This window comes from Copadichromis virginalis, linkage group LG8 (genome assembly GCF_057382275.1).
Source record: "Copadichromis virginalis isolate Kocher_CV1m ecotype Utaka linkage group LG8, C_Virginalis_male_GT1.1, whole genome shotgun sequence".
Taxonomy (NCBI): Eukaryota; Metazoa; Chordata; class Actinopteri; order Cichliformes; family Cichlidae; genus Copadichromis; species Copadichromis virginalis.
The window spans coordinates 9,486,321-9,498,760 of record NC_140625.1 but is presented as its reverse complement, the minus strand read 5'-3'; positions in this window follow the sequence as shown (position 1 = coordinate 9,498,760).

Sequence of the window (12,440 nt, the reverse complement as noted above, 5' to 3'; positions counted from 1 at the left end):
CGGTGATAAATCTGCCATGATTGTAAAATGCATGTTTTGTACAAGAACTGCATCTAAGTGGAGTGGGGCTACGCAGACTGTAGATTCAAAACACCCTATGGCATAATGACATTTAAAAAGCATACAGTAAAGTAAGAAAAGGGCATCAATGTGTGGAAATGATGTCAAGTTGCAAAAAAAAAAAAAAAAGCATTCAGAAGAGGGAATACGGGGGGCTTAAGGAGGAAGGTGTGAGTGGAGTGAATTGAAGCAGGATGAATAATTCACAGACTAAAAAGTTGGGAAGACTTTCCAGGAAGCAACTTTCACACAGTGCAAAAGCCTGCCAGAAACGCTGAAACCATTTCCAGCAGCAAAAGCCCAAGAAACCTGACCAATTTCCAAAGTCATTTTCAAGCCAGCCATGAACTGTAACATATTTGCATTTGAGACCAGAGACATTTTCAGGTAATGAACAACAGCCCTCTGAAATTATAAGTAATGGTTTGGAAAGTAAAAAAGGTCTCCCTCCCAAAATGTGCCGCAACATTACAGAAATATGTACTGCTTTTATTATGAGTGTGCTTACAGGAATGGCTTTGTTTTGGGTCATCTTATTACTTTGCCGCTGCTTGACCCATAAAGGTAGACCTCAAAAAAGCATCTGGACACTGCTAACGTAGAAGGAAAGTAAAGCTTAACCCTGATTTTTGAGTGGCCTGTTGCCAGAAGACACTGCTCGCTATGATTCGAACTCTCACTTTCAATCAAAGCCGAACTTAATTCGCTTTAAATTCTCAGTCTAAGCAATAACTCTTTTTATTGCACTGGTGCACTTTGCAGTCGGCATTGAGCACTAGTTAGTAAATCCTTTCTCTACTCCACAGCAGCCAGACTGGTTTAAATTAGGGCTCTCCAACTTTTAGCGTCCAGTCCGCTAATTTGACTCTTAGAATAACAGCAGCTACTGTGTTTTTCAGGAGTCTGGAACCAAACGTCTGTCTGGGGAGTCTGCAGTGGACACAGGTGCTCTCTCTCTCTCCCTTTCTCTCTTTCTCTCTCTCTCCATGACTCTGTCTGAATGATGTGTTCAGGGACCTTCTTGCTATTTTAGTGGAAACAATCCCAAATGTCTTGTTTTCATCAAGACTGTTTCCTGATTGGATCTCTATACTCGCTGGCGTGTCTGTGGATTTGGCAGCACGGGTGTGTTTTTCCCTGTGCGCTCATGTGGTTGTGAGTCTATGTTTTGTATACATGTGTGTGTGGGGCCAGTCTGGCACTTAACACCTTTTCAGATTATGCAAGAAAACATCAGCTCACAAAAGACTTATAAATACCTATCAGCTGTTATGCTTTTCTGTCATATATGTGCTGTTACAATGGTTGATGCTCACAGTGTTTTATATAATGAGGTCAGGATGTTTAAAAGTAACCCTGTGAGCCGGGGGGCATTCAGACTGCTCTAAATGGCTTTTTTCAGACTGTGAGTGAACTGAGCTGCTGCCCTGTGGAACAGAATAAGATCAATAAAGTTCTAAACAAACACAGACAACAGATAAACACAATGCATCATAATGAAGAGATAAATAACAATCGGACTCTTTTGACTAATGACTGCTGGAACAAAGCTATTTTTAAGCCTTGTTGTTGTGCACTTTGGGACTAGAACCGAGCTGTCAAGTAAAATCAAAGCAGCCAGCCAGTGTGACTGTCTGGCGTACAGGGATGATGGGTTCAGCTGTGGCTCAACAATCAGTCTATTAGACCATTTAACAAATAGACTGAGTTAGTGAGTATCTGTTCTTTACAGACACATATCCATGATAGACAGTTTGCTGCAAAGGTCAGATTTGAATCAATAAATGTTCCATATTTATAAGGCTGAATACCATCGACTGTCTGTCCCTTAATGGTCATGATCTACTCTGTCTGTGTAGATTTCATTTTCTGTGTTAAGAATTTTTAGTATTTTTTTAAGCCAAATACAGGACATCAGAACAGAAGACAGCTCCTTTCAACAGCCCAACAAGTCATCAGCAATCTTCCTTGGCAGCAGTCAGACAAGCTTCATCACTATTAATTTTTTTTAACTTAAATTAGAATTCAGCCATAATAAAACAAAAGCAAATAGAAGAAATTACAGTATTATATACATATATCCTCATGTACATTATATACACATTAATGCATAGATACCCACAAATATACGAGCAGATGAGATCCAAGCTCCTGCTTTGAGTATTTACGGAAAATGTATTTTATTTTGTAGCATTACATCAAAACATTCTTCTGACAATAATAGAGAAAAAACTCCAACAATCAGATAAACCCTTATGAGCAAGCACTTGGCAAAAGTGGGAAGGAAAAACTCCCATTTAACAGGAAGAAACCTCCAGCGTGATCAGGCTCAGGGAGACGCAGCCGTGTGCCATATCTGGTTGGATTTGGACGGAAGACAGGGCGAAACTGTGAAAGAGAGCCTGAGTTTAATAATAAGTAATGACTAAATGCAGAGTGGTGCATAAACACAGAGTGAAAAGATGTGAATGACACCCAAACAGTGATTCAGGCCTAGACTGCTCCAGCCAAGCCCATTGCACTGTAACTAAGGGAGGGTTCAAGATTACCTGATCCAGCCCTAGCTTTATCAAAAATAGAGTTTTTAGACTAATCTTGAAAGTAGAGCGAGTCGGTCTCCTGAATCCAAACAGGGAGCTGGTTCTACAGAAGAGATCCTCCGATTCTACTTTTAAATATCCTAGGTACCACAATTAAGCCTCCAGTCTGAGAGTGAAGTGCCCTGTTGGTGTGATATGATATTATGAGGTCTAGATATTCTCCCCATTTTCTATACTTTATCTCTAACCTTATAATATGTCTCTCTAACCGTAGATATATACCATAGAAAGTTTCTTTAGCAATCCCACTATTTCTCGGCTAATGTCGTGTGAAAATCTTTTTCTTCTTTTGTCCTCATTTGAATACATTTTCTTGTAATCAGTGATTATATATTTTGCCTTGGTTGTGTTTAAATGAAGGTAAGACCGACCGCACCGTTTAACAAAATCAGCTACGGCTGACCTCACTATCCTGGAGCTGACTAACATTAACATCAGCATTCTTGTTTAATCTATACAACCACCTAAACACAGTGGCCAAGAAATAGTAAGGCACATTTAAATTTGTAATTTTAACACTGCGGCTTTTGTGTGTATGAAATCAGATATAAAATTTAAATTGCTGAGCATGAAGTGAGCTGGCAGGCCGATATGTTGAATGCAGCCAGAGCCAAGGTAGTTAAGCTAGCAGACTGTGAGCTTCTTATTTAAGCTATTCGCTTTTTATCAGAGTGGTATTATTATCATTTTACTTGCACTTTTTGGGAAACTCAGCCTCACAGATGAATCCTAGTCCCAGACTTCAAGGAAAAGACAGTGAAGATGACCAAAGAATTTACCCATAATCCATGACTGTGAAACTGAGCCGCAACATAATGATTTTCTCAGACGTCTAATAAAAAACTGACATTTACTTTTTGAAAAAGAGAGCAGTCATGTCTTCACAATGCACCCAAACCCCCAAAAATGTGCAAAGTCTACTTTCCCACCAAAGAAAACCAGCTCGCTCTAAGTGTAATCACACTGTTTGATATACTACAAACCATAGAGGCCTCTGTTGGAAATCCCCACAATTCCTGGTTTCGTTTTTCATACCCCAACTCTTCTTTCTCTACTCCACCCTCCACCCTTCACCACCTCCTGCTCCATTCCTCATCAGTCAACATTCACACGTATCCAAGCGCGCACATATGCACACTGTAAATGTGGCTCTCTTGCATTCGTCAAAGTGGGATGCGACGCTGATTAGCTTCCTGGCAGGAACGCTACCACCCACCCCCTGAGTCGAGGACGGGTTCCTCCTGGAGGACCCTAGAGTGGGTGGAGATCTGTAGCCGCTGCTGTTTGTTTGCACTGTGTCCTTATTTCCGTGAATTCTGCGCTGACAGGAAGCGTGGAGGGGAGACGGGACAATGGGCTATTGTGAGACCACGCTTTATGTCAGTACAGTCTAAAACAGGAAACCACACTAAGACGTACGCATGCATACACAAACTCAAAGTTGCCCTCACAAAGACTGTCATGTTCCATGTCCAGTTTTTAAGCGGGGACAGAATATTTTCTGAAGATGTAACAATCTTTGAGTCTTTAAGTAATTTCAAATTTCACCTGCATTCTGAACCAAACTAAACCTCAACCAAACAGCTACCTCTTAAGAGATGACAGAAAATGTCTTTCTATTCAGGAATTTCAAGATAACAACGAATATGAACCATACATACTGGTATACTTCTCCTTTGATATGGGAGGGTCTCTTATATTCTTTTTAGACGTGGCTATGTAACTAAAAGCTATTTTTTATGTCTCTATGGTCAAGCCTAATCTTCATTCATAGCTTGGTTGCTGACCTTTGAACACTGCATGTTGGAGCGTCACATCTTTGTAGTAATTCTGTTTAGCCAGCTGGAGAAACAATTAACTGAACGGTGCCACGAAGGCAGGGTTCAAAATGTTATCTTCCTGTTTCTGAACCAGAAAAAACAGAAGTTACATCAATCTTTAAAAAAAGAAGACAACCAAAAATACAAAATAACAACAGATAGAACCGTAACTTATTGTAGACTTTATTGTTGCGGAGCCTCAGCTCATTTACTGTTTGAAACAGGCTGATCTTTAAGGCCACCCTCCTCTTCTGGTTGGCTGTCTCATGCAAACAAAAGATTTGAACAGCAGGTGGGTGAGACTCCCGTGATCACAGAAAGAGTGTGTCTGACATGACTACATTATGGACGAAGGTCTAAACATGATGGACTCATACATTACTCCACATGAAAGAGGAGTCTTTACTGTTCATTTTCTTTTGGCCGATCCTTTTAGAGGTTGTCACCGTGGAGCCTATAGTGGATCATCTATCTTCAGCTCACCCTACATCCCCTCCTTCACTACATCCATGAATCTTCTCTGTGGTTTTCCACTTTTCCTCCTGCCTGGCTGCTCCTCTCCTTCACGCACATGTGTTCAATCTTGCTTTTGCTGAGTTTCATCCCTCTTCCCTCCACCATACCGCCAACCCTTCAGACTCTTCCACCTGCTCCTTACTCTCACTACTAATCACAATGTCATCTGAAAACATTATAGTCCTGACCTTGTCTGACAGCTTGTCCATCACCACTGTAAACAAGAAGTGACTCAGAGCCGATCCCTGATATAGTCCCACCCTCCATCTCTGCCTCCCTGTCCTCGTACGTGTCCTACACAACCCTCAAATACTTCTCTGCCAGCCTCCACAGTTCCTCTTTTGGCAACCTATTATCTGTTTTTTCTAGATCCACAAAGACAGTGAAACTTCTCCTTACATTTTCAATACTTCTCCATCAATACTCTCAATCTCACATCTGTCATGCCTTTTCTCAGCATGGAGCCACGCTGCTGCTCACTGATCATCATTTCTTAACCTACAACTTGTTCCAGTAATTGTATTGTTCTATGTTATGGCCAGTTAGCTTTACCATACCTCCACAGGTATATTAAGTTGACCAACAACCTTTCCACTCTTCATTCACTTCATAACTGCCCTCACTTCCTCCTCACTAGTCCTCTGCACTTCCTGGTTCACTAACTTTCCTCTACATGTCCTCTTCTTGCTTTCATTGTCTCCATTCATGAGCTACCCAGAGTACTCCTTCCACTTTTTCAACAGACTCCCTTTAGTTGTTACTATGTTTCCATCCTCCAACCTGCTGCACATCCTTCCCAGCTCATTCTTTGGGTCTAGGCAATGATTCAAGTCTTTATCCCCTTCTAATGTCCTCACAGAAAACTCACTACAAAACTTTTTCTTTGCCTTTGCCACCTCTGTGTTTACCATACACCGAGCCTCCCAGTACTCTTGTCTCCTCTTCAAACCAGGGAAATAGTGCTGATAATACATTGTTTTAAACTTTCCACACATCTTCCTTTATTCTGCTCAGTCACAGACATACACACAGATGGGTTTTTCCGACTGCCATGTCCAAATGTCAGGCTGTGACCACAGCAATGTCACCTTTCAGGTTATCGGGGAGAGCCGAGCCCTGAAGCTGGATGATGTGTGGCTTCACATAGACTCTCAAAAGACTCAAAGGAAGGGGAAGATACAGGAGAAGGGCGGCTATTTACAGACCACAAATACGTGCCAGAGTAACGCAGTTTTCTGTGCATGTGTGCATGTGTGTGTGTGTACATGCAGTTGAGTGTGGATTCTTTTGTCAAAGCCTGTGAATCTAAAGGTGTGACAACACAGACGCTTATATAAACTGTACTAAATGTTTACTCAGTTAATCCACTGGTCAGTGATGTACAAGGCCCCGATAGGAGATCAGAACAAAGGCTCATATGTCTTTGTGCTGTGAGAAATGTCAGTGTGTGACCTCTGTGGTCTTTGCATATGGATGATTGACCTAGAAGACTGAACCTGTGTGCGCTGCCTTCACTCACACACAAACACATCAGGCGTGCCTCTGATCTAAAGCATGAACAAAATCCCAGTCATGCTAACCAAAAACATGCTCCAGGAGTGTTTGGACAGATTGCTAAGTGGTTATCTAAGCTGGACTGCACCGGGTGCCGGCGTCTGTCTGCAACTCACTGTAATTATTTCTCAGTATGTTTGCCCTAGTGGCATTTAAATGACAACGTGTAAATGCAAGTGGTCAGGTTACAAGTGTGAAAATAGCTGTTGATTGAGGTTTCTATTTCAATGTGATGAGGAAGAAAGGGGTTTTACTGCTTTCATGTGAGTAAGAGCGAGAGCTGTATTTTGTCACATTGGGGGTGATGGTTATTGCTTGGATTTAAATGTGAAAAATAACAGTATGTGATGTTTTCAAGCTAACAAGTGGAAAAGCCTGTTGCTTCAAAATTAGTACAAATAGCTGCGTTGACATGATGATGACAGTTGTCGGTCTAATTTGATACCACAGCTGATTAGTGCTAAAGTCAGGAATTCTCCCAGAGACTGTTTTTAAAGGGTTTATGTAACCACCACAGCATGACCCATTGATTTATACGCTATCTTTCTGAAGTCTGCTGTTCTGGCATTTTGACTTGTTGTTTTTCTTTGGACAAGCAGGAAGCGTAGACCTCTAAGTTAACAGCTAATGCTAACTAGCCTGATTAGCAAGGTACATCCACAGACTGTAGACCTTATATGAAAAATATTTATATTTCACTTACTGCAAAAAATAAAATCTAGAGGGCCTAGAGACTGAACAGCGACCCAGTGGCACTAGGGGAAAATGTGCATTCTCGGACCATTTGCTGGAGGTTGACAGTAGCTGCAAGGTAAAACTGGTCAGCTGACCAATTAAGCTAGCAGCCCTTACTTGTTCCTTTCAACAACCTTAAATATTAGGAAGGAGACAGAAACAAGATCTCACAAGCAAAGCAGTTTTGGTGTAAGGCAGTAAACATGTATTTTTGTACTGTAGAGTCATCATGGGAGTGTGTGAGGATTCAGAGCCTGCTTCAAGTGGAACTGCCGATTTTCTCTTATGACTTCATTTTTAAGCTCTGGTGGCTGCCACTTGAATTCTTCACATATGCCTTTAAATGTAATTTGTTGCCACTAGGGATAATGCATGATGCTATAACACTGAGCACAGCAGCTGTTGCATTAAAAGGTCAAGCTAGTACTTGCAAGCATTGAGTAAAAGGGCATTTGTGAGCCAGGAGGACTTTCTGTAGGTGAAGGTGACTGTTACCAGTGTTGCACTGCTGTACTGAACAAATGGTAAATGGCCTGTATTTATATAGCGCTTTACTAGTCCCCTAAGGACCCCAAAGCGCTTTACACATCCAGTCATCCACCCATTCACACACTGGTGATGGCAAGCTACATTGTAGCCACAGCCACCCTGGGGCGCACTGACAGAGACGAGGCTGCCGGACACTGGCGCCACCAGGCCCTCTGACCACCACCAGTAGGCAACGGGTCAAGTGTCTTGTCCAAGGACACAACGACTGAGACTGTCCAAGCCAGGGCTCAAACCGGCAACCTTCCAATTACAAGGCGAACTCCCAACTCTTGAGCCACGATCGCCCCAAGTTAAAAAGAGGTCCGTAAAGAGGTCAAAGAGCCGCTCTCCACCGTTTTAAAGCTGGAGCCAAGCGCAGTTGTGGGATGACTCTGTGAAGAATGGTAGACAGTTGCCGCTGATATTTTAGTTAGGACTACATTTCTTAATCAGCTCACAGAAACAACAGCGGATAAGAAGAAGTACGACTGTTACAGTGACTTTCAGTCTTTTCCCAGCTCAGCTCTGGTTTGGGGCCCTTTTCTTTTTCGCATCGTTTTCTTACCCTGCTTGTGTGATTGCCTGTCTCCTCATGGCCCACTGCCCAGCCACCACTGGGTAGCATTCCTCACCCTGAGCCAACTGGAAGAAAGGGGTCGAAGGGGGGGAGAGGAGAAGGACAAATCCAAGGAATGAGGGGAAGAACCACAGTAGGTCTTCTACTACGTTATATATCTGTGACCTCGCTGGAGAGGCGAGGAGCAATTTTTTCTGCTCTTTCCAGAGTTTTCACAGCGCCCACAGGTCATAAACCTTCCTCTTCAGCTCTTCTGTTTATAGTCACATCCACTCAGTCTCAGACAGCTGCTCACTCATTACAACACTCTCACTCATGCCACAAGAAACCCACACAGTTTGACCATGCAGGGATCTACTAAAATACACATAGCATGCAAGGACCCATAGGGTTACTTTCTTTTTTTTCACAGTAGGGAATGAAATGCCATATCTTGAAGGTAACTTATGATGCCTGTGCTGCTGCTGAGGTGCAAAAATAAAGGATTTGCTGAGAAAGCAGACTGGACTCCACCCTGCCCTTCAGCTCTTATTTCTTCTGTGTGTGTGTTTGTGTGAGTTCTAAAACTTGTAGGAACTTGTGTGCACGGCAGTACAGAGGATTTTGTGTGTGTGTGTAGTGTGTGTATGTGTGTGGCAAGTTCTTTGGGAACTACTGGCAGATGGAGTAAGACTGTGGGCATAGAGAGATGGATAGAGAGCTTGGCACAGCCTGCAACCCAAGCCACACTGCAACAGAAGAGCCACGCATACAGTCCTCTCGCTTTCATTTCTCTCTCCCAGTGTTTTCACTGTACTGGTATTCCTCAGCGTGGATCGCCTTCTGTCTCGGCACACTGCAGTCAATGCATTCCTTCCTGTGATCCCACTGAAACCCCTTTTTAAAGTAATAAAAATCACACACTGAAGAAAACACAAAACAATCCAAGCCCTTGCAGCTAAAGTGTGTGAAATAAAATACTGTGACTGCAATACTCAAAAGAATCTAATAGGACTTAATATCTCGATTCCTATGATAAGTCAGGACTCTTTGTTGTAGACAGTGAGAATAGAGTACCATCACCACAGAATCTGAAGTCTGGAGGTTTGTGGCGTCCCCAGACAGACCATAGACCCTGTGTCATTTGCATCCCATAGTTATTTTCTTTATTTTAAATCCAGATGCAATTGATGCTTTGATGCAGTTGCTCATGGAAAGTAGTACCTCTTTAAAGGAAGACATTGTGCCAGTTTGCTGGTCTGTAGGATTCAGATGTGTTTCTCTCTGAGACGAACATGGCAGCATAGCTTAGGTTTCCACAATGTTCTTTATATAGATGAGACCAAAATGGATATATTTGGCCTTAATGCATGAAAACTCAACACAGCTGCAACTGTCTACCATAAACACTTCATGCCAACTGTCAAGCACGGTGGTGAAGAGGTGATAATTTGGACTTTGCAGCTACAGGACCTGAGCACCTTGCATTCACTGAACCAACCATGATCTTCTCCTAGAGTCAAATGTGAAGGTAATGTCCCAAAGAGTCAAGTTGTTGCCATGGCCGAGTGAAAGCCCAGAGCATAACCTGACTGAAATGCTGTGGAGTTACCTTATGAGAGGTGTGTTTAACCGAATCTCCACCAAACACAATGAACTTCTCAAGAAGAACAGACTAAAATTCTTCCACAACAATGTGAAACTGATAAATGTGACACAGAAAACTATCACAAGCTTCAACTTTCAACTTATTGATGCTAAAGGTTGTTCTACTGCAAGCTATGAAATCAATGTGTAAATTGCATAGTACCTTGGTATATTATGTAATCATTATTATGACATTTGTCATATTCTTGAACCTTTTTAAATCAGTAGCATAAATTTTACTGGATTGGTTTTATGACATGAAAGTTGCCCCCAAACCCATGCACCTGGGCGAAAGGAGCTATCCACTGAGGGAGCTTGGTTTTACAGAGCATATCCAATGCCTGCTGGGTAAATTTAAGGAGAATAAAATAACGGAGCAAATGCAAAAAAGGCACAAGATTTCCATTTGTGGGTTAGCAGGTACAGAACAAAAATCAAAGAAAGGAAACCTTCCTCAGATTATCTGCAGGTATACGAACCTGAAGAAGTCTTTTTTTTTTTAAATCCACCACAAAATATAACATAGAAAATTCATGCAAAGTATTCTGCGTACATGCTGCTGCTCCACTGATTTTCCCTCCGATTCACTGATGTCTAACACAAAAACAATGTCTTCATTGTAACTGTTTGACACTTCTTTCCAACTTTACTTTGGCAAGCTGATGAAAACTTAGTCCAGGGAGAGCTCTTCAATTGGCTTTTCAGAAGCACTTACATATGATTTGGGAAAGATACTGAGAGAAACAAAAGTATCTGGTAGTCTTTAAAAAGTTGTATAATTAGATCAGTGGCTTTAGGCTGCAGTGGAAAATATTTGCAGCACAGTGTAATGACAGACAAAGAGGAGAAGGAACGGCTGGACCAGCACTCATAAAACACAGGCGCACAGTAAGCCAGAACTGAACGCAACCACACAGCTTAAGATAATTAGATAATGGAAAGGCACTTAATGGTCCTATCAGTGTTTTCCTTCTCACACCTCCTCCATAAAATGATTAATTTAGAATTCAGGAATGTGTGTTCACTGTTTAGTCTTCAGCCTCTCCGGATTGTAACCCCTGACCCAACCAGATCACTAGAACGCCTCTGAAAACCATCAAGCATCTGCTTATCTAAACTATCCCTCGCCAAGGGACGCTCTCCTCATCATTCAATCTCCTTCCATCCTTAACCAGAACTCCACTAACAGGAGACTTCTTTTTCACCCGTGCAGACTCTAACAGGCCGGACAGGCATTTCCTCTGGGTGGGACCTGAGAGCAGAGACATTCTTGAGCCAGGCACCTCCACTTCCTGTCTCTGTTAACGCTGCTCTGAAAGACAAACTGTCTGGACCTGTGCTTATTTTACACTTTATTTGAGGCGGTTAAATAGAGCACAAAAGCAGATTGGCTTTAAATTGCAATATCACTGATGTTGAACGTAAACAAGAGTGAGACGTGCAAGCTCACAGTCGTAGAGAACGTGGAGAGAGCACAACATTGCTGTGAACACAACTAAATGATGCGAGACAGAAAACTGCAAACCATAAGATAACGATGCAATGCTGGAACATGAAAGCTAAATGAAGAATTTGAACCAATACATTTTTATGATTTCATTCATGAGGTTTAAAGTCAGCTATCACATTCCCCATCCTTCTCATTACTACTGTATCCCATTCCACTTTACCTCCCGCAGGCAAACTTCCATATCATATCTTTTATCTGAAATTCAAATTTCAGCTGTGGGAAAAAGTTAAGATAGACAATGAGACACTCAACTTCATGATCAAACTTGCATCTGGTATTGTTTGCACTATTTTAAGTGTAATGAGTCACAGCACAGCCATGGAGCCAAGAGATATCATTAGATCCTATCCCCCAGTCTGTTTACTCTCTCATGCTCCCCCCCACCCAGCTTAGATAGAAAGCTGTTGTACATTTCTAAGCCTTCACTGCTTGCAAATGTTTTCCTTTGCGTGTGTGTGTGTGCATGCACACCACAGGGTGTTAAATAGAGTAGGTGTGAAAAAATTAACTAATGACCTCCTATGGCTCAACAGCTGCTCCAGAGTGTTGCTATTTGAGAGCTGGAGGCATTCAGAGAAGGAAGACGGGGGTTCTTTGTGGTTGCGAGTGTGGTGTGTTTGTGACAGCTGTCAAGTAAATGTAATTATTTATCCCTTCTTTACAAATGGCGATGGAATATAATTTGTAATGTGATATGAGCAGTTTTTAAAACTCCAGTCATTGGCCCCATCTCAAAAATGGCCGATTGTCATGTGTTAGGGTCTGTAATAGTTGCATACAGAATTTGACTGGTAAATCTGGAGCAGGTCCCATTGATGAGGCACTGAGTTAAAGCAAACAGAATTGAACGTTGTAGGAAAATAAAACCACTTTCTAATTTTGTCATGCAGGCCTGCATCTAAAAGAAAATTGAG